Consider the following 18,973-nt stretch of genomic DNA (forward strand, 5'->3'; position numbering starts at 1 on the left):
TATGGCTGAATGGTATTCCAGTGTGTGAATATATCATATTTTGCTTTTTTATTCATCTGTCCATGGTCCATGGAAATTTGGGGTGCTTCTACTTCTTGGAAATATGGATAAGGCTTCTTTCAGTATACATGAATACTGAGACATAAGTCTTCATTACTGTTGAGCAAATGCCTAACGAAGGGATTTATGGTATAATTAGGGGTATGTTTAACTTTATAAAAAGTCACATTGTTTTCAAAAGTAATTGTACCATTTTGAGTTCTCACAAGCAGTATATAAGAGTCCCAAATCTTTCATATACTATATTGACAATACCATGAAAGATTTGGGACTCTCATATACTGCTTATGAGAACTCAAGTATTGTCAAGATTTAATTTTAGCCATTTTAGCAGATATGTAGTGGTATCTTATTGTGGTTTTACTTTTTATTTTTCCAATGACTAATGATATTTATCTTTTCATGAGCTTATTTTTCATTTGCATATCTTCTCAGTGAAGTGTTACCCAAATAGTTTATGCCACTTAAAAGATCAGATTATCTTCTTACTGTTGAGTTGTAAGAGTTGTTTACATATTCTAGATACAAGTTTTATTTTTAATCAGATATATGTTTTTCAATATGTTTTTCCCAGTCTATACATTACATTTTTTCTTTTCCTAACCATGCATGTGGCTAGGCAAAAGTTTAAAATTTTGATGATGTTTAACTTATTATTCTTTTTTCTTTTATGATTCATGTCTTCATGGCCTATCTACAAAGTCTTTTCTTAACATGATGATTGTTTTTCCTGCTTTAGTCTAGAATTTTATAAGTTTTAGCTCTTATATTTAGATCTATAATCCATTTCAAATTTTGGGGGGATGTATGGTGTAAAATATGATTCATTTTTTCCCTTATATGAATATCCAGATTTTCCAGCACCATTTGTTGAAAAGACTATTTTTTTTCTCATTGGATTATCTTGGTAGCATTGTCAAAAATTATTTGGCAATACATGTGTGTATATGATATTTCTAGACTTGCTACTGTATTCCATTAGTCTATTTGTTTAATCTTATGCTAGCACTGGTTTTGGTTACTGTGAATTATAGTACATTTTGGAAATCCACTATTGTTTCCCATTCCTGTTTTCCAAAATTGTTTTGGTTATTCTAGGTCCTTTGCATTTCCACATAATTTCCACTTAATTTTAGATTAAACCTATAAAGTCTACAAAAATTTGCTGGAATTTTGAAAAGAATAATGTTAAATCTATAAGTCAGCTTGAGTAGAATTAATATGTTAATAATATTGAAAGTATCAGTACATAAATTTGATTTATTTCTCTACTTTTTAGGTCTTCTAAAATTTTTCTGTGCAATTTGTTGTAGTTAATAGTGGTTAGATCTTGGCCGGGCTCGGTGACTCAACCTGTAATCCCAGTGCTTTGGGAGGCTGAGGTGAGTGGATTGCCTGAGCCTGAGGGTTTGAGACCCACTTGGGCAACTTGGCGAGACCTCATCTCTACAATAAATCAAAAAAATTAGCCAGGTGTGGTAGCTCATGCCTGTAGTTCCAGCTACTTGGAAGGCTGAGGCGGAAGGATTGCTGGGACCCAGCAGGTTGAGGCTGCAGTGGCCGGGTGGCCACCGCACTTCAGTCTAGGCGACAGAGTGAGACTCCAACTCAAAAAAAAAAAAAAAAATAGTGGTCAGATCTTGTTCATATTTTATTAAATTTATCCTGGTATTTTATTTTTTGATGTCAGTATAAATGATATTGCTTTATAAATTACTTTTACCAGTTATTTGCTACTATAATACAGAAATACAATTTTTTGGTATACTAATATATATTATATGATTTTTCTAAATTCTCTTATTAGTTCTAGTTTATTCATAGGTTTCATAAGATTTTTTTCCTGTCATCTGTGAATAAAGAAAATTTGAGGTTTTTTTTCCTGTTGACTTTTCTTTCTTTCTTTTTTATTTTTCTTTTTTTTTTGCCTCGTTGCAGTGGCTAGGACACCCAATACAATGTCAACTAGAAATTGTGAGAGCAGACATCTTGACTTTGTTCTCAGTCATAGGAGGAAAGTATTCAGGCATCTACCACTACATTTGATGGCAATTGTAAGATATTTTTCTATATCAGGTTGAGAAAGTTTCCTTCTGTTTCTTGTTTTATTATTGTGAAAAGGCTTTGTATTATGTCAAATGATTTTATTATATCTATTAATATGGTTATATATAGTTTTTCTCCTTTATTTTGTTAACATGGTAACTTACATTGATTGCTTTTTAAATGTTAAGCCAACTTTGCATTCTGCAATAAACCCCAGTTTGTCATGATATATTATTCTTTTTATATTGCTGTGAATTTGTGTCCTAATATTCTGTTAAGAATTCTGACAACTATGTTTGTTATATTTTTCTTTAATTTGGTCTTGAGCTCTCTTGTGGGTGAATAGCTATAAACTTTAGTCCTTCCCTGACAGGGCTCCAAGGAATGTGGTTGTGTATTTTTACAATGTACCTTTCACATAATACTTTTTATCCTGGTGGATGGCCTAATGCCTAATCATTCAATGCATAATCAGCTGTTCCTTTCATGGGAAACTTGTTTATACTGGCAGATATCCTTGTGGCTCTTACCTGACCTGTATTCAGTTTATTTTTGCCCAGTAGTCATCCTCTGGAAGAACCTTGACTAGGAGAAAAGTTAGGTCTGCATGTATTGGTTGAGTAAGACACAGAAGAGGCAACACAACAAAAGAACATGAAATGACAGAAGTTTATTACTTACAGGCCTGTGAGAGAAGAAGGGTACCAATGAGGGCTGATAGAAAGGTTGCAGGGGCAATGTACTCAACCAGCAGGTAGGGAGCAAGAGAGAGATGGATCTATGGGCTGAGGCCTTTATTGGGGTACAGGGCATTATCCAAGAAGATTTCTCTCAGGGATTTCTAATTGGTGGGTTTAGAGCAAGCAGGTGCACATTTGGTATGGTCATGCTGTGGTTGTGAAGTGGTCACAGGAGCATATCTGTGAAGTTCATGAAGAATGTGGAGGTCAGTGGGGTGAGATAAATAGGTTGTATCTCTATGTGGTGGTCACCAGAGGGAGGTGGTTACTAGGAGGCAGTCGTGTAAGGTAGATATCTGGATCAACTACATTGAGGAGCTGGGAAGAGATGGAGAACTAGAAACTTTGTCAAAGATGATTGAGTCCTGCTTCTGGTATAAGAAAGTGAAATCTATATTTAAAATGGATGCTTAGGCAACATAAAATTATAGAAATCCACTACAATGTTCATAGGGATATTGGTTTACAGTTTTCTTTCACTAAAAATTTTCGTCATTTTCTTACCATGGAGATGCCAGTCTCATAAAGTGAGTGTGGAAGTTGCTATGGTTTGAATGTCTTTGTATGCTCCAAAATTCACATTAAAACTGCATCTCCAGTGAAACAATATTGGTGTGCGTGTGGCCTTTGGGAGGTGATTGAATCATGAGGGCTCTGTCCTCATGAATGGGATCAGTGCCCTTATAAAAGGACTTGATTGAGGAAGGTGATCCCTTTTTCCCCTCTGCCTTCTGCCTTCTGCCCTCTGGAGGATGCAGCATTCAAGGGCGTCTATTTGGAAGTAGAGACCAGACCATCACCAAAAAATTCAACCTGCTGGTGCTTTGATCTGGGACTTCCCAGAGTTCAGAACTGTGTGAAGTAAATTTCAGTGAGAAAATTTTTCATACATTACCTGCTCTGAGCTAATTTGATGTAGTAGCACAAAACGAACTAAGACAGAATTGTTCAATATTGTTTATTTCTGAAAGAGATTTGTAAGATAGATTTGCTTTCTTCCTTATATTTTATAGGATCTAGTCTCAAGTTTTCTGTGTGAAAAAGTTAAGTATAAAAGCAATTTATTTTATGGATATAGAGTCGCCCCAGTTTTCTATTTCTTTGTGAGTCAATATCAGTAATTTATGTATTTCAAGGAAGCTGTCTTTTTTATCTAGGTTAAATAAGTTACTGAACTAAATTTAGTTATAAAATTATCTTATTTCTTTTTAATGTCTGTAGAGTCTATAGTGGTGTGTCGTCTTTTTCTTCTCTTGATCAGTTTAACTTAAGTGTATCCATTTTATTAGTCCTTTCAATTAACTAATTTTTTATTTTATTAAATTTCTCTGTTTTCTATTTCACTGCGTTAGCTATATCCCACGATTTAAGTTCCAAATAACTGGAGATTCTCCAGATATCTTTTGGTTATTGATTTACAATTTACTTTCATTATGGTCAGAGAACATACTTTGTATGAATAAATTATTCAAAATGTATAGACTTTTAAATGATCCAGAATATAATCTACCTTGCAATGGTCCACATGCACTTGAAAAATGTGACTACTCTTTGTATGGAGTACTATATAAGTATCAATTAGGTCAAATTGATAGTGTTGTCTACTTGTTTTATTAACTATTGAAAGAGGAAGGTTAAAATCTCAAGCTATAGATGTGAATTTGTCTATTTCTCTTTCTTCCTCTGTCAGTTATTACTTCTGTATTTTGAAGCTCTGTTACTAGGTATGTACATATTTAAGATTTTTATATCCTCTTAATGAAGTGATTATTTTATCACTGTGAAATGCCCTATATGTAAGACAACTGTGTTGTTACTTGTGGTCTATTTATCACATCATCTTTTTGTTTTTCTCTTTCTTTTGAATTAATGGCATATTCATATTTCTTTTTTTTTTTTTTTAAGTTGGAGTCTCACTCTGTCACCCAGACTCAAGTGCAGTATCACGCTCCCGGCCACCACAGCCTCGATCTGCTGGGCTCCAGCGATCCTTCCGCCTCAGCCTTCCAAGTAGCTGGAACTACAGGTGCGCGCTACCATGCCCGGCTGATTTTTGATTTATTGTAGAGATGAGGTCTTGCCAAGTTGCCCAGGCGGGTCTCGAACCCGTGGACTCAGGCAATCCACTCACCTCAGCCTCCCAAAGGCGCGAGATTACAGACTGAGCCACCAAGTCTGGCGTATTCATATTTCATATTTTCCTCCTCTGTTGGAACATCAGCTATACCTCGTTTGTTTGGGGTTTTTTTTTTTTTTTCATTGTTCTGCTTTGCAAATTTCAATATGCATCCCTAAATTATTACAATCTACCCTGAGTTAATACTACATTTCTTTATGTATAAGAACCTTAAAATAGCGTATTTCCATCTTTGCTTGCCTCTATTGTTTGTTACATTTTTCTTCTTAATGAAGCCCACAGTGTGTTGTTATTATTTTTGCTTTAAACAGTTCAGTTATCACTTAAAGAAATTAGGGAAAACAAATGTTATAGAAAGGTACCATTTCTAGTGCTATTCATTTCTTCATGTAGATCCAAGTCGACTTCTGATGGCATCTCCTTGTAGCTAGAAGAAATTCTTTTAGTGTTCTTGTAGTGGACTTATGCTAGAAATAATTTCATTTTGCTTTATGTTTTTGATGAAGATGTCTTATTGCTTATTTCTGATAGTTGTTTTTTGCTATATTGTTCTAAGATAACAGGTGTTTTTTTGTGTTTTTTTTTCTTCTTTTGACATTGTAAAGATGTACTATTGTTCTCTGGCTAGTGCTGTTACTGATAAGAAGTCAGCGACTATCTTTATTTTTATTCCCTTGTCTGTCATGTTTATGAATTCATTAAGGACTTCTGTGTGATATATTTGCTTAGAACTGTAGGTAGCACAATGGGATATTTGCTTAAAGTTATAGATTTCAAAAAACTAAAGCTTTTAAATAGTCTTTGTATTTCTGACTTTTAGCTATTAAAACTGGCATGTCCCCCAATTTGTATGAAGTGGTGATAGTTTACTGACTATATCTAAAGTGGTCATTTAAGATAGATCCCATTTGCAAAGCATATTGAAATGCTTGAGTTGGTTTCAAATGAACCATATATCTCTATATGAGTATTTATATGCATATGACTCTGATATTGGAAAATTACCTGCTTCAGAATTATTTGTTTAGCTCTACTGCCTAATAGCTGTTTCAAGAACCAAGCTGGGCATTATTCTCTGGTTCAAGAAGCAAGTGGAATGCTTAGGTTGAGAAGACGTTATTACCCAAGACTTGGACTTTTTCCAAAACCCCTAAACATACTTCTAAAAAGGATTTTGATGTACCTTAATTAATAAAACATAAGAATAGGGAGGTTAAAATATTAAATAGAAGTGGATACAATTATGCTAAAAATGCAATCTTAGTAGAACTGGTGCAGACATTAAAAATTACCTGGTTTTGAGACAACTGGGAAGAATTTAACATAAATTGATAACATTGGAGAACTGTTGGGACTTGGGGAGCCAGCTAATGTTGTAGTTATGTTAAAAATGAAAGTTAGACATGCAAAAAATACAGCAATAACATTGCCTGGGAATTTTTAGAGTAGGACAAACACAATTTTCTTTACTTTTATTGCAGACTACTCAGCACCTTTCGTGCATCATAATTACTAATATTCGCTAAGCCTTTTATCATGCAACATCAAAGGAAAAATCCCTCCTTTTTGCTCCTGTAAGTGAAAGCAACTACTTGCTAAAGGAATTCTTAATATGAGGTCGAAAGTCACAGACGAGAAGGAAATATTTGCTAAAGACATATCAAATAAATGACTGTTATCCAAAATATACAGACATACTCAAAAATATTGCAGGGTTGATTCCAGATCACTGCAATAAAGCAAATAATGCACTAAAATGAGCCATACAAATGTTTTGATTGTCCAGTGCATATAAAAGTAGTGTTATACTCTGTTTTAGTCTATTCCATGTCTGATAGCATTGTCTTTAAAAAGTACATAACTTAATTTTAAAATATTTTATTGTTAATAAATGCTAATCATTTATAATCTTTTTGCTCAGTGCTGATGGCTGTGACTGATCAGAGGTGAAGTTTGGGGTGGCTGTGGCAATTTTTTCAAATGAGACAACAATGAAGTTGGTTTCATAGATTGACCCTTTCTTCAAAGATTTCTCTGTAGTATGTGGCCCTATTTGATAGCATTTTATCCACACTAGAAGTTCTCTCATAATTGGAGTCAATCCTCTCAAACCTGCCACTGCTTTATCAACTAAGTTTATGGAATATTTGAAATCGTTTGCTGTCATTTCAACAGTTTACAACTTCTTCACCAGGAGTAGATTACATCTCAAGAAACCAGCCAGGCATGGTGGCGCTGGACTGTAGTCCCAGCCACTCGGAAGGCTGAGGCAGAAGGAGCACCTGAGCCCAGCACTTCGAGGGTGCAGTAGCTGTAAGTGTGCCACTGCACTGCAGCCTGAGTGACAGAGTAAGACTCTGACAAAACAAACAAACAAACCACTTTCTTTTTATCAATAAGAGACAACTCCTCATCTGTTCAAGTCTGATCATGAGATTACAGCAACGCAGTCAATCCTCAGACTCCAATTCTAATTTTAGTCTCTTGCGATTGCCATCACATCTGAAGTTTCTTCCTCCACTGAAGTTTGAACCCCTCAAAGCCATCTATAAGGGTTAGAATCAACTTTTTCCAAACTTGTGTTAATGTTAATATTTTGACCTCCTCACTTGAATCACAAATGTTCTCAATGGTATCTAGACTATTTCCAGATATCCAGATGCATTTTCCCAAAATTACTTTCTTTGGTAGCTATAGCATTATACAATGTGTCTTTTAAATGAAACAACTTGAAAGTCAAAATTACTCCTTGAATCATTTTCTACAAAATGGATATTATGTTAGCAGGCATGAATAGAACATTCATCTCCTTGTACAAATCCATCAGAGTTTTTAGATGACCAGGTATATTGTCCATGAGCAGTGATATTTTGAAATAAATTTTTTTTTCTGTGCAGTATGTGTCAACAGTGGGCTTAAAAATATTCAGTATACCATGCTGTAAACCCATGCACCATCATCCAGGCTTTGCTGTTCTATTTATAGAGCACAGGCAGAGCAAATTCTGCATAATTCTTAAGGGATCTAGGATTTTCAGAATGGTAAATGAGCACTGGCTTCAACTTCAAGTTACCAGCTAACGAGAGAGTCAGTCTGTCTTTTGACTAAGCATTGACTTATCCTATCTAGCTATTTAAGTCCTGGATGGCACCTTCCAATATAAAGCTGTTTCATCTACACTGAAAATGTATTGTTTAGTGTGGCCATCTTCCTCAATGAGCTCAGCTAGATCTGGATAACTTGTTGCAGCTTCTCCATCAGCACTTGCTGCTTCACCTTGCACTTTTTTTTTTGAGTCGGAGTCTCACTCTGTTGCCCAGGCTGGAGTGAAGTCCCATGCTCACGGTCACTGCAGTCTCAACCTGCTGGGCTCAGGCAAATCTTCCGCCTCAGCTTTCCAAGTAGCTGGAACTACAGGCACACGCCACCACACCTGACTAATTTTTTTATTTATTGTAGAGACACGGTCTCACCAAGTTGCCCAGGTTGGTCTCGAATCCCTGAGCTCAGGCAATCCTCTCACCTCGGCCTCCCAAAGTGCTGAGGTTATAGGCTTGAGTTGCTGCCCCTGGCCACCTTGTACTTTTATGTTATGGAGACAGTTTCTTTTCTTAAGCCTCGTGAACCAACCTCTGCTAACCTCTCAGACTTTTTTGTTTTTCTGCAGCTTTGTTATGTCTCTCAGTCTTCATAGAATTGAAGAGAGTTAGGGCCTTGCTGTGGTTATGCTTTAGCTTAAGGGATTGGCTAGTTTGATCTTCTATCTAGAACATTAAAAATTTCTCCCTATCGGCAATAAGGTTGTTTTGCTTTCTTTCTTTTTTTTTTTTTGAGTTGGAGTGTCACTCTGTCGCCCAGACTGGAGTGCAGTGGCCGCTCCCGGCCACCGCAGCCTCGACCTGCTGGGCTCTGGTGATCCTTCCGCCTCAGCCTTCCAAGTAGCTGGAACTACAGGTGCGTGCTACCACGCCCAGCTAATTTTTGATTTATTGTAGAGACAAGGTCTCACCAAGTTGCCCGGGCGAGTCTCGAACCCTCGGGCTCAGGCAATCCACTCACCTCAGCCTCCCAAAGGTGCGGGATTATAGGCTGATCCACCGAGCCCAGCTTGCTTTCTTATCATTTGTGTGTTCACTGGAATAGCACTTTTCATTGCCTTCTAAAACTTTTCCACTGCATTCACAACTTTGTTAACTGGTGCAAGAGGCCTAACTTTTGGCCTATCTTAGTTTTTTTATTTTTTTGAGTCAAACTCTCACTCTGTTGCCCAGGCTGGGGTGCAGTGGCATGACCATGGCTTACCACAGCCTTTACCTCCTCAGTTCAGGCAATTCTTTTGCCTGAGCCTCCTGAGTAGCTGGGACTAGAGGTGTGTGCCACCATACCACTAGAGGTGTGTGCCACCATACACAGTGGCCGAGGATGCCATAGCATCCCGATAGGTGGACGTGGTGGCACAAGTACTGGGGAATGCCAACAGCTGCAGAGCTCCTAAGGAGTGTTACAGCTGTCTTAGTTTGAGAGTTAGTGAGCCGAGCCTCGATGGGTGTTTAAAAAGTTTACAGCTGTGTGGTTCAGCGGGCCAGAAATGTTACAGCTCTGTCAGTTCCATGGACCAGCAAAGCCAGGCCCCAAAGGTGTGTTGAAGCTCTCTCAGCTCAGTGGGTCCAGCTCAGCAGCTCTTCAGTCTGGCGTGTGCTACTCTTCTAGTTCTGCAGTTTTGGATTCTTGTCTCACGCCCAGGAAGAATGAGGGACGTAGACACCGAAGAGTGTCCAAGCAAGAATTTATTATAAGACAGAATACCTCCCGGTGGCGGAAAGGGACCTGAAGGAGGGTTGCTGATGATGCCTCTGCAGTCAGGGGTTTATAAAGTCTTGAGAGCATGCTGGTTGGTTGGTGGTAGCACCAATCAAAGGGAGGCAACATGGGGTGGGATTGAAACGCACCAGTCTGGAGAGGGTTGAAAAGGGCCAGTCAAGAAAAAGCCCTTGAAAGGGGCAGTTCCCTGACCCGGAAATAAGTGTTCTCATTCCAGTCTGTAGGGCTTGCAGGAGAAGTTTTTACCAGACCACCCTATCCTGTCTATCTATCAGTCTCTTCATTTCTCCTCTCTCAGTACCAAGTCAAGACAAGACAAGGAAGAACCTTAAATGCATCTTGAAGTGAAAGAAGCCAATCTGAAAAGGCTACATGCTGAATGATCACAGCCATTTGACATTGAGGAAAAGACACAAGAATGCAGTAAAAAGACCAGTAGTTATCAGAGTCTGGGGCGATGGGGGAGAGTGGGGAGATGAATAGGAGAAGCTCAGGGAATTTTTAAAGCAGTGAAACTACTCTGTATGATACTACATTTACCAAAACCCACAGAATGTACAACACCAAGAGTAACCCTGATGTAAATGATGGACTTGGAGTGATACTGACATATTGGCTTAGGTTAATCAGTTACAATACATGTACCACTTGGTGCAGGAGGTTGCTGTGGGAAAGGTTATGTGTGTATGTGAGGGGGACCCCGGGGGAACTCTGTGCTTTCTGCTTAATCTTGCTGTCAACCTAAAAGTGCTCTTTAAAAAAGTTTAATTTAAAAAGTTAACACATAAAAGATTAGATTTTAAAGAGGTCTAGAGGTTCCCAAACTTTGTCTAAAAGCACCTTGTCAGTCTCAATTCTTAGAAAACGTACTAAGAAGAGGCTCTCATGTCAGGTGACTATTGACCCTGGAAGTCCATGGAAGTGAGAGAAGTGGGGAAAAGGCAGCTATATACAGCCATAAAATGGTCACACAATACCCTGAAGTGACACGAATCTCCCTGGTTGTATATACCATCTTATTCTCTTTTATAGACAAAGAGTGGTGACTTGAATGCCCCTATGGACCACTGTTGATCATGCTCCACGCAGTCTCCCTGACCCCTTTTTGAGTTCTTCTGAGAGATTTTCTGTTTTCTTTCCTGGCTGCTTCAATATGCCATGCTGCTGCCTCTGAGCAGATGCCCTCAGTGAATGACCACTGCCAATTCTTCCACTCTGGCTTCAGGGAGGACATATAATGTTCTCTTTCCCTTCCTCCCAAAGTAGGTTCTTCCCTAATTCCCCAGTGAATAGCTGAGATCTGGCTTTTTTTTTTTTTTAAGGTGGCATATCATTATGTTGTCCAGGCTGGTTTCAAACTCATGGATTCAAGTGATTCTCCCACCTCAGCCTCCAGAGTAGTTGGGATTACAGACATGTACCACTGTGCCAGGCTCTGGTTGAAAATTTAACCAGATTTTCTGGAAGGTTTTAAGGCAATAGAAGAGAACTGTAACCCAGAAAGTGATTTAAAACCACCACTCATTTCACAAATACCATACTTATCATCTTGTGTAAAACACCAAGTCACACTGGAACGTCTCAGCACCAAGCCTGAGGAGGGGAAGAGCTGGATTCTCTGCACTCCTTTTTACCAAACTCCACATCCTCCACCAAGAAACCTGGAACAGCATCATAGCCACAAGAACAAGCAATGGTTAGCAGGCATCGGCTGAAAGTAGACTCAGCGTGGCTCAGATATATTTTCTTGAACAAGTTAAGTCTCCACATGTCCCCCCAGCCCATTATGCAAGTTGTTTCCTTTGCTTGGGATAGTCCTCCATCCCCTGCCATACTGGATTGACATTTTTCACTGTTTAGATCTTCACTTTCCACGAACCACGAACACCCCATCTAAACCCACCCTCCTCTACTGCTGTCATCACTGAGCCTGTTTCCTGCAGAGCAATTACATGACTGGTTACTTGCCGACTGTGTTTCTACTTCACTATCCTGCAAGCTTCGGGATGGCAGGGACTCTGCATTGTTCCTCACTGTAAGCCTAGAAATGACGATAGTTTTGGCACTTACTCAATGTGCAGCAATGACTGAATAATTGAATTAATGAACTATAATGGCCCAATCAAGAAGCTTTTCCATAAATGGAACAATCTGTCCTGAAGTAAAATCAAGCCTTGACATGAAAAGCAGAATCTGCTTGCAAATTCTAAGGGAGCAATTTTGTTCTAGCTTCAGAAAAATCTTAAGGGGTGCTCTCCACAGAGCACCCCAAGACACTAGGAAAAACAAGAAAAAACAATTTCTTGTCTTGAGGACATTGAATGACAAATTTCTTGCCTTAAGACCGTTGGATGGCCCGTTGGCTGAATTCCTCATTCTTACCAATCAGAAGGTGTCATCAATATCCATCAGGCTCCAGAAAGGAGTACTGAGCCCACCTTGGCTCACACAGGGTGTGGTGGCTATACAGTTTGGGGGATATGGTACCTGGTGCATCCCACTGAAAGGTTTTACCTCCCCTACTTGTTTCTTCTTCTTCTTCTTCTTCCTCCTCCTCCTCCTCCTCCTCCTCTTCTTCTTCTTCTTCTTCTTCTTCTTCTCTCTCTCTCTCTCTCTTTTGAGTTGCTCTGGCAGGAGTGCAGTGGCACGTTCTTGACCTCCTGGACTCAGTTGATTCTCCCACCTCAGCCTCCCGAGTAGCAGGGACTACAGGTGTGCACCCACATGCTCAGCTAATTTTTTGATTTTTTTAAAAAATAGACATGAGTTCTCGTTATGTTGCTGAGGTTGGTCTGGAACTCCTGGTCTCAAGCAATCCTCCTGTCTCAGCCTTCCAAAGTGCTGGGATGACAGGCATGAGTCATCATGCTCAGCCCACACTTGCCTCTTATCAGTGCTAGTTTCTCTCATCTGGGTTGAAGTGAGCACTATCAGAATCTGTTCTCTGGGTTAAACAACAAAATACACATATGATAAATGCAAAGGAAAAGGAAGGTTTGGGGGTACATGTGTGTGTGCATGTGTGAAAATAGCGCCCTTAACTAATTTACTTTTGATTCAGAGAATGCTAGAGCTAAAAGGAATTTAGAAATGGACAAAATCAATCTGTGAACATATTAGAGGTCAGAGGTCAGTCTTTTGAGGCACATGTCATATTCAGTGAAGAAAGGGTCTGGGAAAAAGGAGTAACAGGTGACACCAGGGTTGAGCACCAAACTGTTGTTTAGGGAGATGTGACCAATGGTGTGTGGCTTCATGGGGGAACCTGGTCATCTCAGAGCAGGGAAAGCAGGGCAGGGGCATGCCGTTTAACCTTTTTTTCCCCTTCACAATCCCCCTTCCCACTCTCTCTTTCAGACTCATACAGCAAAGAGAGATATAGTCACTCTAGAAGAATTTTCCAAGGTAGCAAGTAGACTAAAAGAGGTACACTTCATTAGAGAGAGTGGCCAGATGGGCTTTCTGGTCATAGGCACATGGAGAACTTCATTATAGAGCAGGTGTATTTTTCTTCATGACCTCATGCGTAGCTTTGTTTTTGAAGTTCACAATCACTTCTTATTCATGACATCACTTTTTGGCAGCACACACATTTGTGAGCAATTGTTTTCAGTTATGAAACACTTGAAGAGCAAAATTCGAACAAACATTTCTGATGAGCACCTTGAGAACTTACTAAGAATTGCAACCATTTCCATCAACCAGACATAGGTAGACGAGTTTTACAAAAACTAATCAAATTTCCCACTAGTTTTATATTTTTCTCATTTTTCTAAACTTTTCTTGTGTGTTGGAGTCTCACTCTGTCACCCAGGCTAGAGTGCAGTGGTACACTCATGGCTATTATAGCCTTGACCTGCTGGGCTCAGGCGATCCTTCTGCCTCAGTCTTTCAAATAGCTGGGGCTACAGGAATGCACCACCACACCCTGTTAAGTTTTTTGATTTGTTGTAGAGGTGAGGGCTCACCAATTTGCCCAGATTAGTCTCAAACTCCTAGACTCAGGTCTCTGGACTCAGCCTCCCAAAGTGCTGGGATTACAGGTATGAGCCACCATGCCCAGCATTTTTCTAAACTTTTATAATAAAAATATTAATATAAGAGAATTATTATTATGTATATACATTAACTATACTATTTAATTTATGTGTGGCCCGGGACAATTTCTCTTTACTTGATGCTGCCCAGGGGAGCCAAAACGTTGGACACCTCTGTTATAGAGTGTCATGAAAAATTCACATAAACAGACTTCCTGGGAAATGAAGTCATGTGTTCAAAGTAGGAGAATATAAAGCCCAGCAAGAGTTCCAGATGCTTTCTCCCTCTTCCCATCTTGCCTGTTCTTTGCCTGTTTCTCACTCCCCCACCCTTTCCAAATTTCTGGCAAGCCATTGGAAGAGGGGAAGCAAAAGGAGAAAAAGAAGCAGTGATGAACAAAGATGGAAGAAGGAGGAATAAAGAGAAGAACAGGAGGAGGCCGAGGACCCAGAGACAGAGGAGAACAGGAGGAAGCATGAGAGAGGGCACTGCCATAGGGCAGTCCTGTGACATCCTCCAAGCCAGCTAAGTAAGAAAAGAGGGCCATAGCTACTACTTTGGTAGCAAAGGGCACTTCTCTCAGAAAAGCTACAAAGAATGCAGACCAGGAGAAGACTTGGGGCCCTAGTATAGTACTGGCTTAGCTTGATAAGCTGTGGGACGTTGTGCATATCTGCAGCCTCCGTGCCTTCAGGAGAAGGGGTAGGTGAGATGTGAGGACTTGGGTGGCCTTTTCCAGTTTAGATTTCTAGCATTTCATAATGTGGGATAGAGGGAGAACCTGACTGTGGGGAAGGCCCCAGTGGGCAGAGGACCTTCAGGATTGAAGCTTTGGTTCCAGAGTAGCCCATGTGCTATGCAGAGAACCAGAGGCAAAAATTTAGTCTGAATGAGACTTGAGAGTGACCAAAAAACACACATATATATCCTCAACTCAAAAGAGCAAGAGGCCCTATAACACCAAAGAGCTGAGGGAAGGATTGTTGGATTTCTTTGTTATTCATTCATTCATTCATTCATTTGTTTATTTATGAGTTGGGGTCTAACTCTGTCTCCCAGGCTGGATGGAGTACAATGACATGATCATGGCTCACTGTAGCCTCGACGTCCTGGGCTCTGGAGATCCTCCCACCTCAGCCTTCTGAGTAGCTGGAACTACAGGTGTGCACCATCATGCTCAGCTAATTATTTGACTTTTTTTTTTTTTTTTTTGGGTAACAGAGTCTCACTTTGTTACCAAGGCTGGAAGACTGATGGATTTAAATGTGAGGATGAGACTTGGTCAGCATGGTTTTGGAGTCTGGGGCAAGACTTTTGCAAGCTCTTAGTAGCCTTTTTGCTGGACTCTTTGAGAGCCAGGACTTCCAGGGTCACTAGAATAATGCATGACATTTCTCTGTTCAGAACTGGTCCAATTCTCCTCAGGGCACCAGACCTTGGGCTGCTGCAAGATGCTATGGACTCAGCAGATCAGTCCATCCCTCAGACACGCTTGGGGACCCCTGTTCTTCTCTGATAACAGCTGGAGATGTCTTGAGTGCCCAGGGACATCAGTGCAGGCTGGACCTGGTGCTATGAGGTGAGTAGACTTGTTCTGCCATCCATTCAGACCACAAGAGGAGTCTAAGTGGCCTCTCTATCTGCTCTTTAGTATGGGGGTTCCAATCTCTTCTTCCATCAGGGCCACCAACAGGGGCTCCCCCAGGATGGAGAGCGAGGTGTTATGTTGGATCATCTGCCTTTGCTCTTGTAGGCATGTCCTCATTCATTCCCACCCTGCTCTGTGCCTCTGGAGCAAACCCTCATGGTCTACACTGGGGACTCCCTTGCTCCCTGACACCCACTGGCCTGGCCAGCGGGAGAGGATGGCAAGAGTGGCAAGAGAAGGAGTCTATGGCAGGACATCTTCCCTTCTCCCTCCAGATCCAGAATATAATTTTAAAATGCCCCATAGTAACCATTCACACATATTCTAAATGACGTAATATAGGCCAGCCTCAAATAACCAAAATGGTTAGAGTCTAACCTAAAGAGAGTTTAAGTTGGATTCAGGGTGAGGGTGGCCATCCAGAGAGCAGAGCCACACTAAAGAATGGTGATCAGTGTCCCCGGTGAAAGGAAAAATAAGGATCACTTACAGAAGTGGAAAGGAGGTGCTGAACAGAATCACAACATTTTCCATACAAAGGCTAAAATACAGACGTAAGATTTGGTTGGCTACACTGTAAGGGGGTTGTTTAACACTTTATTGTAAAGAGATGACAGTCACAGGGTCTCTATCTCCACATCATATAGTCCAGGTTTGAATAGAGAATAGGGAGTCTGGTCAATGGCTAATTATTTTTCCCAATGCAACAGGCAGAAAGCAACGGTGGTTAGACACAAGAGAAGATGAATGACTGTGTTTTGTGAATCGTTTTCATCTTCGGGGCGTGTCTTTTCCCTTTGGCATAAACATTTGGAAGGTCCCGAAAATGTATTTCCTTCTTACGTATGTGTGATCCCTACAACGCGGACTCAGGGGATTCAGGAAGGCTGGTGTGAATGGACTTTGACAGGTCCCTCTGGAGACTGGGGGTCCTCTGTGTGCTGTCTCCTTTTCTCATTGCAAACATGCTTTAGGCAAGAGAGAGAGAGCTGTGGGCCTTTCTGTGAATCTCCCTGTCATGGTTACTGCCCATTTCAGATTATTCCTTCTTGTCAAACACCAAATCACGAACTTTTGAAAGATCACTAACTTTTGATCTTTCACCCTGCTGTGATATCTTGTTGTCAAGGAGCCTCAAATTTTGACTTCACTTGGAACTAAAGTCAAGGCACGTGGTGTGAAGTCTGAGCTTGAAGCCATAAAGCCAAGAGTCTATTCATCCCCCTCTGTCCCACCCCCACCTCCACCACATTTCTGCACAGAATCTCCTACCTGAAACCTTGGCCAGGGCTGTACCTTTTTTGCTTGTCAAGGATATGTAAGGAGGCATTCCTCTAAGGTCATGAGATTCCTCCCTACCAAAACACCATACCAAAGTTTAGTTTTTCAAATTTTTCCCCAGGGGATTGCCTTCAGTGCCAGTTTCCAACCACATCAAAAACGAGTTTCTTGCTTTCTAATCACAGACACACTCCTTTGGTCTTCCTCTCCCCCTTTGTTCTTCTCCTCTCCCTCCTTCTCTTCCTTTCTCTTTTCTCCTTCCCTTTCTCTCTCCTTCCTTGGCAGCAACCTGGACACAGATGAGAGGGTTGTGGTAGGAATGAATTCTGCAGGTGTAGGTGTGGAACTAAGCTCCACAGCAGAGAACAGGACTGAGGGGTGGGTCTAGCGCTCTCACAAGGGGCAGCACTTCTGGGAGCCGACTAATGCATCTATTTCCACATTTTCTAAAAGGTACATAAGAGTAGCTGTTTGAGAGCAAGAAATCAAATCGTTGAAGAATTAGAAGGCAGCCCATGGAAGACGGTTCTCTCTGCTCCTAAGCACATGCAAAAAGCAACTTCCAGACCAAGAGGAAAGAAGAGTCTTGGACAAACATAAGGCAACAAACATGCAACAAACCACATAACACGCTTCAACACCTATACAAGGGCTTTGTCTTCAGAATGAATACTTTCCGGCCTGATCACAAACCTGCCCCTCTGCTGGTTGAGTCAGCCTGTTCACTTCCGGCTCACCCTCCATCAGGGCTGGGCAGGCAGAGTAAACAGCTAGCCAAGCAGTTTTCACTTCTAAGCAAAGACACAGGAAAAGAACCACAATTAAGAGCTTAGTTATTGGTTGTAAATTACTGACATGAAAAGTTGCCGTGACGGCATTTGGAGACACAGGAAAAGGCGCTGATGCTTCAAATCCAGCTGCTCAGTAGCTTTGGACGAAGCCTCAGAAATGTCTCATCTGAAATCAGATGGCTCACATGTGGAGCTGCATTCACCCCCTTTTGTGTGTGTGTGTTGGGGGGGACAGGAGTTCTCTTAAGGGGACTAACTTATCTTCTGGTGGCCCACGTCAAGAGGATCAATGTCAGGAAAAAACAATGCTTGTTTCCTTTGTATTTTAAGACTTCCTATTTTTGGCATTCTTCCTTGAGGATGGCTTTATCTCGATGCAGAGACCAGGAAGTCAATTGTGTTGCTGGAGCATCCTCCTGGCCAAGCCTCATCCAGAGCTGCAGACAGCCCCACGGAGCCCTTGGCCCTTCTTGGACGGTTTGCCCCTGGGGCCAACAGAGACGCTTCCAAAAGGTCCACGTCTGGGGGTGCCAGATGGTTCACAGTGCCTCCGTCTTGTTTGCAAAATACTATTTTTCTTCAGATGAGAAGGTTAAACTTCATCTCATCCTAGATCCTTTTAATCTGTCTCTCTGTCTGGACTCTTTTAGCCAGAAGTGGATGAACTCTAACATTTGTAGCCCTGAAAGCAAACAAGATTGTCTCAGTTTTGTTACTAACGACAGAACAAAGGACACTGTGAATGTCTAGGGAATTTTTGTGGCATCTAGTGGGAGTAGGTGGAGGGGTGATGGGTATAATTAACATGATTGCTTCATTTTGTTCTTCAAATGCAACTGTTCCATAAAGATTTTAAAGAAATGTTACTCCTATTAAAATCATTCAGAAAAATCACCCCTTCTTTTTGGGGCTTGTCTATAAAACATGAAGAGTTTCTTTCAAATTTAGTAGTTCCTGACTTTTACAATTTTGCCCTTTAGAATATTGTTTTCCCTATCCATATTTAAAAAATTTTTAAGTTTTAAAAATGAAGAACAATGAATAATATAATACCATAAACATATTTTCTGATATTTTCATTGTCAGAATTATCAACTTAATTTTTAATATATTTTCTTCTAGCCTTTTCTCTTCTTTTTAATTTTTAAAATAATTTTGATGTATGTTTTGCTTTTTATTTAATGAAGCAGAACATGTATGTATAAAGCATGTATATAAAAGTTACGGTTCAGCCGGGCTCGGTGGCTCAGCCTGTAATCCCGCACCTTTGGGAGGCTGAGGTGAGTGGATTGCCTGAGCCGGCGGGTTCGTGACCCGCCTGGGCAGCGAGACCTCATCTCTAAAATAAATCAAAAAATCAGCCGGGCGTGGTAGCACACGCCTGTAGTTCCAGCTACTTGGAAGGCTGAGT

The sequence above is a fragment of the Carlito syrichta genome, unplaced genomic scaffold (assembly GCF_000164805.1).
Source record: "Carlito syrichta isolate Samal-C Ts95f unplaced genomic scaffold, Tarsius_syrichta-2.0.1 Scaffold315803, whole genome shotgun sequence".
NCBI classification, from domain to species: Eukaryota; Metazoa; Chordata; class Mammalia; order Primates; family Tarsiidae; genus Carlito; species Carlito syrichta.